This window comes from Megascapheus bottae, chromosome 3 (assembly GCF_031878675.1).
Source record: "Megascapheus bottae isolate mThoBot1 chromosome 3, mThoBot2.hap1, whole genome shotgun sequence".
NCBI lineage: Eukaryota > Metazoa > Chordata > Mammalia > Rodentia > Geomyidae > Megascapheus > Megascapheus bottae.
Window position 1 is genome coordinate 62,334,700 of NC_143511.1, and position 14,664 is coordinate 62,349,363.

Sequence of the window (14,664 nt, forward strand, 5' to 3'; positions counted from 1 at the left end):
TACACCTGCCCAGAAATAGCAGCCAAGATGGAAGGATAGAAACTCAGAAGTTCCCCCTCTTCTAGAATTCATTCTTCCCATTGGTTCAATGAGAAGACAGTGTATTAAGAACTGTGCCTCATCTATGCAGTGGGCATTATCTGACTTGCCCCTCCTGATTATTAGAAAGATGAATATTAGTAATGTCAGGTCAACTAGATCTCAAGTCCTCATTTTGACAGTAGTTGTGTTAGAATTATAGAATAGGAGCAAGCTCTCCCTGATTTGAGTTTTTCTTAGTGGCTACCAACCTCTTTTTGCAACAAATATAAATTTTTGGTGCCATGCAGGGGTTTGAACTCAAGCACTTGATTGGCTTTTTCTTTGTTCAAGGCTTCATTCCACTTCTGGTTTTTTGCTGATTAACTGGAGATAATCATCTCTGAAATTGTTCTACTTAAGCTGGCTTCAAACCATGATTCGCAGACCTCTGTCTGTTGAGTAGCTAGGATTATAGGTGGGAGCCATGGGTAGCTAACTCAAATACATTTTTGGGTTTTTTTTTTTGGTGGGTTTTTTTGGTTTTTTACCAGTCCTGGGGCTTGAACTCAAGGCCTGGGCACTGTCCCTGAGTTTCTTTTGCTCAAGGTAAGCACTCCACCACTTGAGCAGCACCATTTCTGGCTTTTTCTGTTTATGTGGTACTGAGCAATTGAACCCAGAGATTTATGCGTGCTAGACAAGCACTCTACCACTAAACCACATTCCCAGCCCTCAAATAACATTTAAACAAATTTAAATTGTTACTATAAAGGTGATGTACAAAGGGGTTAGAATTACATAACAAATACAATTTTTATTTTAAAAATTGTACTTTTGGGGACAGGAGTTTGGCCTAGTGGTAAGAGTGCTTGCCTAGCATGCACAAAGACCCCGGTTCAATTCCTCAGCACCACATACACAGAAAAAGCTAGAAGTGTTATTGTGACTCAAGTGGAACAGCTCTAGCCTTGAGAAAGACCAAAGATAGTGCTCAGACCCTGAGTTGAAGTCTGGGATTGGAAAAAAAAAAATTGTACTTTCACTGGGTACAGGTAGCTCATGCCTATAATCCTAGCTACTCAGGAGGCTGAGATTTGAGGGCTGTGGTTTAAAACCAGCCTAAGCAGAAAAGTCTCTAAGATTTTTATCTTTAATTAAGCACCCAAAAAAGCTAGAAATGGAGCTCAAATGTGGCTGAAGTGATAAAGCACTTAGCTTTGAGCACAAAAGCCTAGGGATGGCAACCAAGCCCAGAGTTCAGGTCCCAGGACCAGCAAAAATAAATAAATAAAATATAATAAATAATTTTAAAATTTGCCAGGCTTGGTGGCTCATACCTGTAATCCTAGCTATTCAGGAGGCTAAAATCTGAGGATCAAGGTTCAAAGCCAGCCCTGGCACTAAAGACTGTGAGACTCTTATCTCCAATTAACCACTAGAAAATGGGAAGTGTGGCTTGGCTCAAGGGTAGGGCAGTAGCCTGGAGCTGAAGAGCTCAGGAACAGCACTCAGGCCCAGGGGTAGGGAGGTAGCCTTGAGCTGTCAGGGACAGTGACCAGGCCCAGAGGTCAAGCCCCATGACACACACACACACTCACACAAACACACACACACACACACACACACAAAATAATAATAATAATAATAATTTAAAAGTTTGTACTTGGAAAGTATTTGAATTGCAAAAGCCATAACAGAGACTTTCCATATATGTCCTTCACCTTGCTTCTTACATATTATATAACCTCAGAGTAATGCTAGCAAAGAAACAAACACTGGCATGATAATAGGAGTTATACCATAGATTTCACTCAGATCACTTGTTTACCCCCCCCAACCTACTCCTGGGGCTTGAACTTGAACTTGGGGCCTGAGCTTCTTTGGCTCAAGGCTAGCACTCTACCACTTGAGTCACAGCACCACTTATGGCTTTTTCTGTATATGTGGTACTAAGGAATTGAACCCAGGGTTTCATGCATGCTAGGCAAGCACTCTACCACTAAGCCACATTCCCAACTCTACCCTGATGTCCTTTATCTAGTTCCAAAATCAACAGTGCCACAGTCCACTTAGTTGTCCTGTCCCTGATGCTCCTCCAATTTGTGACAAATTTTCATCTTTCTTTCTGCTTGTGACCTTGACACTTTTGAAGAGGCCTGCTCAGGAATTATGTAGAATGTCCTCAACTTGAGTTTGTCTAATGCTTTCTCATGACTTGACAGAGCCGATGATTCAAGGAAAGACTACAACAAGAGCTCCCTTCATATTGCTGTACTGGTGGTGTGATGTGGATGACGTTAGTTTGCTAACTTGGTTAAGATAGAGTCTGGTAGACCTCTCCAACTCTAAAGTATGATGCTTCCCTTTATATACAATACTCACCTACAGTCCATGCCAGGGTCAAGGACAGGGGAATTAAGCTCCATCCCTCAGAGAGAAAAATATTGAACTGTTCAGGGCTTGTTAAATCACTACAGTGAATTTTTTTTTCTAGTCTTGGGCTTGAACTCAGGGCCTGAGCACTGTCCGTGGGCTTTCTCAAGGCCACTTGAGCTTCAGCACCACTTCCAGCTTTTTTTTTTCTATGTATGTGATGCCAAGAAATCAAACCTGGGTCTTCGTGCATGCTACATAAGCACTCTACCACTAGGCCAAACTCTGGGCCCTACAGTGAATTTTTTGATAGGGAGTTCCTCTGAGGCTATACCAAGATTTTATTTCTGCTTAAAGTTTTTCCCACCAATTTTTATCATAATCATCAGTGGCTCATGCACTTGTAACTCATTTCCTCCATATTCATTTGATTTGAAATTCTACTCTAATGAAGAGTTACTCCTGCTTTCCTGTTTACTATCAATATGAACTCAGGGTATTTGTTTTACTCTTAGGGTTACAATTCCATTCATTTACTCTGTTGCTCAATTTGAACCACCAAGATTGCTTTCAGGTTTCCTGTTCTGTCCTTTTAAGATATCCCATATTTATGGTTTTAGAAAGGTTTCTTCACTTTCTTTTTTTTTAATTATATATTTATTTATTTGCCAGTCCTGGAGCTTGAGCTCAGGGTCTGGGCACTGTCCCAGGGCTTTCTCAAGGCTAGAGCTCTACTGCTTGAGCCTCAGCACCACTTCTGGATTTTTTCTATGTATGTGGTATGTGAGGAATCGAACCTGGGTCTTCATGCATGCTAGGCAAGCACTCTACCACTAGGCTAAACTCCTGGGCCAGGTTTCTTCACTTTCTGTCACTCCTTTAAGGATTATTTTCTTTTTAATAGTTTGAACTCAGGGCCTCACACTAACTAGGCAAGTGCTCTACCACTTCAACCATTTCTCCAGTCATTTTTCCCTTTGGGTTTGTTTGTTGTTTCTGTTTTTCTTTTTTGCTTGTTTGTTTTGAGTAGGGCCCACTTTTCCCCAAGCTGGCCTGCAGCATGATCCTTCCATTTGTGCTTCCTATGTAGTTGAGATGCTAGGTGTGTACAACCATGCCCAGATCCAATTGAGTGAAATGGGATCTCTCAAATTTTTTGCCCATGATCAAAGTTTGGCACAATCCATAATCGTCCCAATTTCAGACTTGTGAATATTTGGCAGCTTACAGGGGTGAATCACCATGATGGCCTTTCTTTAGGTTTTTTAAGATCTTCATTTTCCTTGATCCAATCCTAGAATCAACCACTTCTCCAAGGAGCCCTGATTCCTTTTATGGAAAATGACATTTAGGAACCATGATCTGGCTCCCGGGTGTGCTAATTGCTTTTCACGTGTTGCTGCTTCTATATCTCCTCAGTGGACACAGAAAGGAGATACATATATCTTAAAGTCCAAACGTCTGAAATGCTTCAAAACTTCATGAGTACAAAAAACAAAAGTTTCAGGTCTGGGATTTTTGTATTAGGGATGTTTTGTTGGTAAAGTCTGCAAGTTCGTTCTTTCTTTCTTTTTCTTTCTTTCTTTCTTTCCTTTTCTTTAACCAGTCCTGGGCTTGAGCACAGGGCCTGAGTACTGTCCTTGGGCTTTCTCAAGGCTAGAGCTGTTCCACTTGAGTCACAGTACCACTTCTGCTTTTTTCTGTGTATGTGGTTCAGAGGAATCGAGTCTGAGTCTTGGTGCATGCTAGACAAGCACTCTACCACTAGGCCACACTCCCAGCCCCCAATTATTATTATTTTTTTTGTGTGTGGACAATGGGACTTGAACTCTGGGCCTGGATGCAATCTTTGAGCTCTTCAGATCAAGGCTACTGCCCTACCCCTAGGCCTGGACGCTGTCCCTGAGCTCTTCAGCTAGAGGTTACGGCCCTACCCCTTGAGCCACAGCCCGACTCCCTGTTTTTTAGTGATTAATTGGGGTCTCACATTCTTTAGTGCCCGGGCTGGCTTTGTACAACGACCCTCACATCTCAGCCTCCTGAGTAGCAAGAATTACAGGTGTGAGCCACCACACCTGACTAATTGTTAGAAGTCTTTTGACACTATTTTAAAACAAAACAAAACTCTACAATCTGAAACACTTCTAGACATAAGTCTTTTATCCAATACTCAACCTGTATCTACACATATATAACATGATTAGATATGCACATGTTTGTATGCTAACTCATATATATCTATACACATATATTACATGTTATTAAATATGCACATGTGTGCATGTTAACTCAGGTACACACATATCTATCGTTCTTATGTACCTATGTACATATTAAAATAAACACGCGTTCATATGCTGATTTCCAATCTGACCCAGCATACAGGGTCCCTTGAGTCTTTCCCCATGCATGCTCATTTCTTTCTTCCCTGAAAGTGAGAAACCTGGCTGTGGTCCTGCACACTGTTTACTTCTTTGCTCAACCCTCAAATCCATACAAAGTCACTTCAGCTGGTAACTGTACTCCCAGGAGTATAAGTTTTGCAAACAGTCCTCTTTGTCTTTCACCAGGTGTCATTTCTGATAGTAAAACAAGGTCTTTATGCAAACCCCACTGTGCCACTCACTGGCTGCGCTGAAGTAAAGCATACTCCCAGCGTCCCTTGCTCTCAGTCTACTCATCTGTAAAAAGCCCTGTTCTACCTGCCTCCTAGCCCTGTGAGGAGGAGGGAAGCAGACAAGATAAGACAGGGCTCAGAGAATCATCTGAGCACCCCTTTAAGGGCTGATAGGATCATAACATCTCTGCCCCCTCCCCACAATCTGGATTCCGGACCTGTCTCAGTGGCAGCCCCTGCCTTCTCTGCCCTGTCCTCGTCTGAAGCACCTACAAGTATCCACTCCTTTCTGCATCTGACTCAGTGAGGCTGAGCCGTGGTGGGGGGCACTTGGTCTCTGCCTAAACAAACTCAGACAGAGAAGCATGTGGGCTCTTGGGGGCTCTCTCAACCACCGGGGGCATTTGAGTGCAGCTGCCTGGCTGGAGCACAGGAGCACTAGCCTTTGCCCCTGCTATTTCTCCTTCCACAAGCAGCAGGCAACTCCTGGAAAGGGAAAGCTTGGTTCTCACCGTGTTTGAAAATGGCAGTGGCCCAGCTTTCTCTGATCCTCAGTTTCCCTAAAATAAGTAAAAATAAGGGGGTTAGATTAGAACAGCAGTCCCAAAAAGTAGCAGAATTCATTTGCATTTTCAGTATGTTTAACAAAAGAAAAAACTTTATATATACACATATATATATAATTATTATTATTTTGCCAGTCCTGGGGCTTGAACTCAGGGCCTGAACACTGTCCTTGGGCTTTCTCAAGGCTAGAGCTCTACCACTTGAGCCATAGTACCACTTCCAGCTTTTTCTATGTATGTGGCATCAAGGAGTCAAACCCAGGTCTTTGTGCATACTAGGCAAGCACTCTATCACTAGGCCAAACTCCCGGCCAAAACCTTATATTTTAACATAGTTTAGGTTTATAGAAAAATTGAGCAGTAAGAATACAAAAGCCCATGTCTCCTATTCCTACACCACCCCATGTTTCCTTTATTATTGGCAACTCACATTAATGAGACACGTTTGTTTGAAATGACAAACCAATGTTGATACATTAATGAAACTCAGCATTTAGAACTTTCTTGTGACTCAGGATAAACCCAACGTCTAGAGCAAGTGTTCGACCACTGAGCCCAGCCCTAGGGTCCACTTTATGCTGTAGAAATCTATGATAGTTTGACTGCCCTAAAAATTCTCGTTTCATTTATTATACATTTTCCCTTCCTCCAAACCACTGATCTTTTTACTGTATCTACATTTTTGCCTTGTACGGAGTTTTACATATGTGGAAACACACAACATGCAGTCCTTTCATGGTCACTTCCTTCTCTTTGTAATATTTGTTTAAGGTGTCCTCCTATCTTTCTATGCTGCGTGATATTCTATTATACAGGCATACCATAGCTTATTTATCTATTCATCACTATGATTTTAAGCTGGAATAATTTCCCACCATTCAAGAATGGAAGGAAGGGGGCCAGGAGTTTGGCCTAGTAGTAGAGTGCTTGCCTAGCATTACGAAGACCCAGGTTCGATTCCTTGGTACCATATACATAGAAAAAGCCGGAAATGGTGCTGTGGCTCAAGCAGTAGAGCTCTAGCCTTGAGAAAACCCAAGAACAGTGCTCAAGCCCTGAGTTCAAGCCTGGGACTGGCAAAACAAACAAAAACAAAACAGAAATAAGAATGGAAGGAAGGTTTTGCACTGAGATCCAGACTTTTTTTTTCTTTTGCCAATCCTGGGACTTGAACTCAGGGCCTGAGCACTGTCCTTGGGCTTTCTCAAGGCTAGAGCTCTACCACTTGAGCCACAGCACCATTTCCAGCTTTTTTTTTTTCTGTATATGTGGTACTGAGGAATCAAACCAGAGTCTTCATACATGCTAGGCAAGCATTCTACCACTAGGCCAAACTCGCAGCCAGAGACCCAGATTCTCAGAGTCCAGGTCTGTCTTTCCAGATAGCAACAAATAGTAAGAAAAGAAGTAGCTCAAGCCCTCTTTGATTAGAGCAGGGGGGAGTTGCTCACTGGCTTCCCCTTCCTTCAGTGACCGACTAGGATTTGATCCACATTTGGAGTAAGCTTTGCATCTGACTAAAGAATGACTGCAGGCAAATGTCCTGGTGATTTTCTATCTGCACCACTTAGTAGTCCCCCAGCGCTATCTCTGACCTTTTCTGTCCTACTCTGTGTCCTGAGGGAATGACCCTGCTGACTCCCTCTCCTAGGAGCCCTCACCTGCATGCTTCCAGATGATTGGCTATTAAAAGGCATTGACAAGAGGTCAGGGGGTGAGGCCCTGGATCACTGTGTACTCCTGCCTGTTTGGAAGTAGCTCCACCTCTCCAAGACCATGGCTACTACAATTAGGCTTCCCTTCCCAGAACTCAGTCCTCCCTGGTACCGGGCATCCATGCCACCTCTGCTCCTTTCCACGACATTGAACCTTTAACTCTCTTAACACCCCTGTTTGAATGCCCTGTTACTCCTCTGGCAGAATGCCTTTCACTACAGTCTCCATTTGAGCCATCTGTATGTATTCTGCTTCCTGCCAAGACTGATACAGCCAGTTGCGTATTTTATTTATCATGCCCCAGCTTCCTTGTGTGGAAATGAAAGCTGTGGTAATGGCCATGGTTTACGGATGACCTGGCAATTAAATGAGGAAATGTTGGCACAGATGAGGGCTCAGTGAGTGTTTATTAGCATCATCATGATCATCACTTGTGACCCTGGAGCTGTAGGTCTTCAAACATCAACAGAATATGAATGAGTGATTCACAGCACAAAGTTTCCTGACAATCCTTTCACAGAGGTCATTTTAATCTCTTGATCTCCAAATAAAGTTGAGGCTTGAGCAATATAAACGGTAATTGTCTCTTGCTCTTTCTGTGTAAGAGGACTATGCTGTTTAAGGAGAGTTGTGATCGCTACACTTTCCCCATATGATGTCAGCCATGTGAAACTTTCATCCCTCTTACAGATAACAGCCAAAGTTTATGGGACACTTTCTTTATGCCATGGAAGTAAGTCTTTATCCATGGAACTGGATAATTCTACACATTTCTACATCTACAGATGAGACAAAGGAACTACAGAGACCCCACGACTCATCCGAGTCTAGTGAATTTCCTACCATACCCCTTCCCCCTTTCCTGGCAGGGACTGGTCATGTGCATACACACAGAGCTTTCCTCACCACAAAAATCTTTCTGCTTCAAGACCGAAGTACCATGCCATTGTATGAATCTCCCATTAAGCTAGCAAAGAGCTTGAGAAGTGTAAAGTGATACTGTTGAGGGTTGGGCAAAAGTCAGCCCCTGTCCACCCCTTTTCCTGCCAGGCTCCAGCAAACAGCGTCCACTCCCTCACTTGCTCATGCCAGGCAGTCTCACGGAGCCTCCACCCAGCTTGATTTGATCCCCTCTGACATGTCTCCTTACAAAAAGAGGAAAGAGTGAAAGCCCGAGGAGCCCAAAGAGAAGGAAGCAGAAAAGAACTGAGATTAAAAAAATATATCATACCTCCTCATCCCCTGCCCGGATGAGAGCATGAAAAGGGTGAAAGAATAAAAGATAGGAAGAAGAGTAAGTCAGTAAAACTACCACAGCATCATTGCTGGCTGTATTACAGGGTATGAGCTGACTCTCTGCTTTCCCTGGTTGAGCCTCATTTTCCCCTCAGTATGGGGCTGTAGCTGCTGCTGGTTCTTGGGTGTTATCTCGGCTGGAGGAATCGAATGTACACTGGCACCCCGGCACCTGGCATCCAGCCAACTCTTAGTGATGCTTCATTTTCTGCCCCTGTCTTGTTGCACATTCTTCTAACACATCCTTGGCCTTCTAGAAACATATTCTAGCTTGACATCTCCTTGGTGATGATAAGAATCTGATTTTGGATTCATAGAGAGCTAAAGGCCCAGACAGCTAAGATAATATACAATAAGATTGTACTATATCTCAGCATTCAATGGGGGCTAGTATTTACATGGTCAGTGCTTAATAAGTGTTAGTGATTCAGAGTTTAAATGATTGAAATTTGGACCATGATCGTCTCCCCATACTTTTCCTGGACACTTGGACATTTGTGAAATCAGCAGAGCTCCCAAAAGCCTAGGTAATGGTAGAAAAGTATATGTGATTTATGTTACATAAGTAAGAAACCAGAGACTGGTAGGTCAGGGTCCTTGTCAAGACTGTAGGATTCTTTTGACTCAGAATCCAGTTTTTCTTTACTAATGGGCTGGAAACAAGAGGCATCCTTCAGCTGGTCTTCCAGAAACGCTTCTTTCAACCTCAGGAGGGCTTCTCCCAATGAAAAGCAGTTGGGTCAGGGCCCACCACAGTGGGAAAATGAATTGGGACAAAACCTCAGGTTTTCCTACCCTTCCATTGAGCTCTTCCTATTCTATTACTTGTCTTGGACTCAAAGGAAAAGTAGTTAAAAGGCAAAGAGTAACTGGGATTGGCAACGTGAGAGAACTATTTTAGGTCCTCAGATCCCCTGATCTATCCAAATTCCCCCAGAGTGACTATAAGAAGAGTCTTCAGTCCATGTTCTGCCTGCCCAAAGGCTCAAGGACCAGGATAGGTCCTTGGAATTTGAGCCCGGCTGCCCGGTTGCTGTCCAGGAGTTGAGAGATGACAATCAAGCCCAGAGCTGCCGGGTGGGGCCAGGTGTCCAGGTTTGTGCCTGGAAACACAAGTTGTTCTCTAGCCCTGTTCCTGAGCCATTGTTACAGGTCAGTGGACACTCAAGAAGGGACTGGGAAAAGAAGAGGTGGCCAGGGCTCCAGGACACACTCGAATTGTCTCTCAATGGAGCCAGAAACACGCTCTAGTGATGCCCACGGCTACTTCCTCACGGGCCCCTGCCTCTCTGGAGTCGACCTTTGGCCCTGCCAAAAGGAACCCATGGGAAGCAGTCAGAGGATCTCACCAGATGGGGCAACCAGAAAGAACTGGGGGACCTGAGAAAGTTGTAGACAAAATCATGTACTTAATGATTTTTCAATTCAACCAACATTTCCTAGTAACTGCACCAGGATTTGGGGGTTTGTGCATTGAATCAGGGATGTGCCCAAGTAGTTAAAATACAAAGCAGAGTATGGCAGGGCCCTGAGAATTGTGTTGAATGGTTTAGTCTCAACTTAGTCTACAATGCTGGTCAAGTTGTTTAATCTCTCCACTCTCAGTTCCCTTCCTCAAATAGCTACTCTAAAATGAAGTAAGACAATGATCTTGGAAGTACTTTGCAGATCGAATGGGAAGAGATAAAGACTAGTATTTCATGTCATCCTTAATGTAGATGCCATTTATCTAGACCGTTCTAAGTACCAAGTGTCATATGCAATTATTCCAACAGCCTTGTTATGGCTGTGCTACCATCCGCTAATCTTTTAGAGATGGTAACTAGAGGCTCAGAGAGAGGAGGCAATAGTTTGTAAGTGACACTGGTTAGAATGGAACCAGGTCATTTGAACTCCAGAGCTTATGTTCTTTCTGCACTTGCTTCCTTGGCTTCCTTTTTCCTCTTCCCTCCTTTGCTCAGCAATGATTTATTGAGCCTGCTCTGCTAAACATTGTGTCAGGCTCCAGATGTGCAGAGGTGAGCAGGACAGGCCTGGAGCCTTCACTCGTGGACTCATAGTCTAGTAAGGGGGACCAGCACTGAGGAATATTTACAAGCATAACAACTCTCACCACAGAAGACGACCAAAACCCCATGAAAGTATGAATTAAGCAAAACCTTCCAGAGATAGTGGTACTTGAGATAAAATTGAATGCTGGCTAGGAGTTGGCCAGGTAAGTATCAGGTAAGGGAATATTCTGGAGTCTAGAGTCAGGTGCATTAATACTCCAGGCTTGAAGCACACATCTGTACTCCTCAGCACACAGGAGGCTGAGATAAGAGGATCACGAGCACTAGGATAGCCTCTTCTGCATCGCAAGAGCCTGCCTCAGAAAACAACCAGAATGTTCAATAGGAGAAAACAGAACACACCATCAGGGAAAGACAGGAAGGCTTTTGGATAGGGTTAGAGCAAGTTCAAGTCTTGCAGAACAAGAAGGAGGAGGAGGAAGAAGAGGAGGAGGAGGAGGAGGAGGAGGAAGAGGAGGACGAGAGAATGAGGAGAAAGAGAAGGTGGGGGAGAAAGACAATTGGAGCAGTGGGAGTAAGTAGGTGCTGCGTAAGGTTGAAGAGTAAGGCAGGGACCCTGTGACATCTGTAGAGAATTAACCTTATCCTGAGGGACCTTGAGAGGTGAGCGCTTAAATATTTGTGTGGCCTCATTACCCTCTGATTCAGCAGCAGGTTTAGAGATCAGGGGAACTGAGTGTAGCCATCAAGCTGAGGTTAGCGCAAAGCTCATGGAAATTCACACAGAAGTAAGGTAGGGGCTAGGTTAGAGCCAGGGGTGAGGAGGCACCTGGAACAGCTCTCCATGGCTCATGGGACTCTGACTCAAGAGCAGTCAGAGAGCCTGCCTGCCCGCCTCGCCTGCCTGCCTTCCTTCCTTCCTTCCCACTCTCACTCCTTCTTTCCCTTCCTTCCTTCTTTCCTACTAAAGAAGTTCTGAGTGCTGCTCTGGGCACTGGAGGATTCCTCAGAAAACCATCCAGATAAAATCTTCTGTCCTTACTCGTAGAGGAAAATCTGTCATCTCAGGATATAGGAAGCTGAGGTAAGAGGATCACAAGTACTAGGAGAGCCTGTTCTACATAGCAAGACCCTAACACAAACAACAACCCAAACAGCCAAGGAATGGGAGAAAACAGAACACATCATCAGGGAAAGATCTGACCCTTTCTAGTACAGTAAGGCAGAAAATAAACAAACCAAATCATCTAGTTGTACACCAGACTAAGTGACTGATATTGTAAGGACAAGGATCCAGAGTAGGGCAGAGTATGAAAGGAGCCCCTCTGGATTGTGGCCAAAGTGGTCTGTGAATGGACCACTCTCCTTGAAAGGGGCAGAGAGGGAAGGTTTGTTGGAGAGAAACTGTTCCAGGCACTTTACCTATGGTACCTACTCCTCTTGGCCACGCAATGTTGTGGGAATTCTTACCTCCACCTTTCAGACACGGAAAGTGAAGTTCACCGAGATTAAGTTACTTCTCTGAAGCCACATAGTTGTTAGTGGTGGAGCTGAAATTTGAGCCTATACCTCTGATGACTTCCATCCATTCTCTGGCAAGGCTCTGTAGTTTAGATGCCATTTGCACTGGTTTTAAAAGCCTGACTAACTTGAAACATGTAGAGGTGAGGTTGGGATGGGGAAGACAACAAAGAGGCAGATAGTGAGGGTGGAAAGAAGGGTGATTATTGTGCATTGCTGAGTGAAGACTAAACTGCCTTTAATAAAACTATGAGAACTGTTGGAATTGTTTTGGGAAGGGGTAAGGGGAAGAGGGAGTGTGATGCAGGGGCGGGACTGACTGGAATACATTGTAAACATGTATGGAAATGTAACAAAGAAAATCTCTCCTGTATAACTAATGTACGATAATTTTTTTAAATGTAGTATATAGATGGAGCTAAGGCTGAAAAGACACTTAGAGCCTTGAATGCCAGACAGAGGCAGGGGTTTAAGGAGAAGCCTCTTCCTCTTGTGCCCCAGAAAACTTTCAAGCAGGTGGCCTTAGTGGGCAGGGTAAAGCAGAATCCACAACTGGTTTTAGTCGATTTTTCAAGAAAATAAATCGCAAAACCTGTTGGGTTTTGCTTGATGGTGTCTATAAGGGGGTTTTAGACATACAAGTTTGTAGATCAAAATATAATGCTTACCACTTAAATAGCTTTATTTCTGAACAGCTATGTTAAATCCCAAAGTCTCCTACCACACAAGAGGTCGTAGCAGATATCATCCCTCCTTGTGGAGATGTGTACTTCACACTGCAGACCCCTTGGGCCCTAATCAGACCTCGTGAGGGAAGTGGGGCTCTTTCCCAGGAGGTGGCGGTGGGAGGGCCTGAGAAGGCTAAAGAGCTGCTGAGTGGCCCATTTCTCCTCATGAAAATCTACCCTAACCTTCACCTTGGAGCGTAAATGAGAAATACTTAGGAGCTTGAGGATGTGGAAAAATTGATCATAGAAGGCCATAACAGTCCAGTACACCTAGATCCACTGTATATTTCCATTTGCTTTGCTTTAGTCATCAACCATAGGCAGCTACCAATGCAAGATCCCACCATGCAAAAGCAGTTGAGAAGATAACCCTGCCAGTCTGTGTACCCTCAGAACCCTACAACCTACCCAATGAGGGTGTGTAAGTCTATCCATTACTGCTGATAGGCAGGGACAACAGCAGGGAATTGTGCGCCTCAAACTGGATTACAAACACACCCTTCCAAGAATTGAAAACAAAGAAATACCCACCCTCTTCTTACAGGGGTCATTCCGAAAGTCAGGAAATGGACACATGATAATCTTCTCAAAAATGATCACACAGTCATCTTTCTGGTTATGAGGTGGGTATGGGTGCCCAAAGCACAGTTTTCTTCAATGTGTCTCTACCAAAATGAAACAAAAATGCCAGACGGGTGTTGATACCTCACACCTGTAATCCTAGCTACTCAGGAGGCTGAGATTTGAGGATCATGGTTCAAGGCCAGGTCGGGCAGGAAAGTCTGTGAGCCTCTTATTTCCAATGAACTACCAAAAAGCTAGAAGAACAGCTGTGGCTCAAATGGTAGAGTGCTAACCTTCAGCAAAAGAAGCTCAGGGACAGCGCCTAGGCCCTGAGGTCAAGCTCCAGGATTGGTACACATCTACACATACACATACACACACACACACACACACACACACACACACACACACACACACGCACGCACGCACAAAAAGAAAAAATGCCTACTTATTCATCCCATACACTTCCAAATGGTAATGTCCGGAACACACATGTATGCACTAGTCTTCCTAAGCAAAGCAGTAATCCTCAAAGACAATATAGACTCTAGACTACTAAAAGGAAAAGACTTTCTCAAAGGCACATTATCTGCACAGATTTCCAGCCTACACAGTGATTCATCTTATGTGTCCCCTTTCTTGCATAAGCCTTCTAGAGTTGAATTGATATTTTTTAAAACTGAAAAGGTCCTGGGCAATTTACCTCAACTTCTATGTAAGTTAGGATGCTTTGGGCTGCAAATAATAGACAAACACCAAGTCACAAAATAGAAAGTCAAGGGATAAGATGGTTTCCATGGTGCGATAAGTGGAATCTTCACGTTCAGTGTGTCTTCAAGAGTCCAGAGGGTTGAAGGCCACTCAGTCGGCAAAGTCAGAACCTGGATCAGACCCTATTTGAGGCCCTTTGTTTTCCTCCACTGCCATCCCTGTCATCCTTCACTAAGGAATCATCTAACTTAACCTGCAATCTGATATGATGGACTGATGGACTCAGGGTTTAAATGGACTCCTGGATAGTATTGGTGACTTTGCAAGGTGGGGCCTACCTGAGCAAGTAGGTCACTGGAGATGTATCTTGACCTGGCTGCTTCCTGTCTTCACTCTGCTTCCTGTCTGCACGAGGTGAATATTCTCCTCCACCTACTCCTCCCACCAGGATGTTCTGCCCAAGCAAAAAGGGCAAAGCACCCATAGACTGAACCTTCTTCTTCTTCCTCCTCCTCTACCTCTTCTCTTCCTCCCCCTCT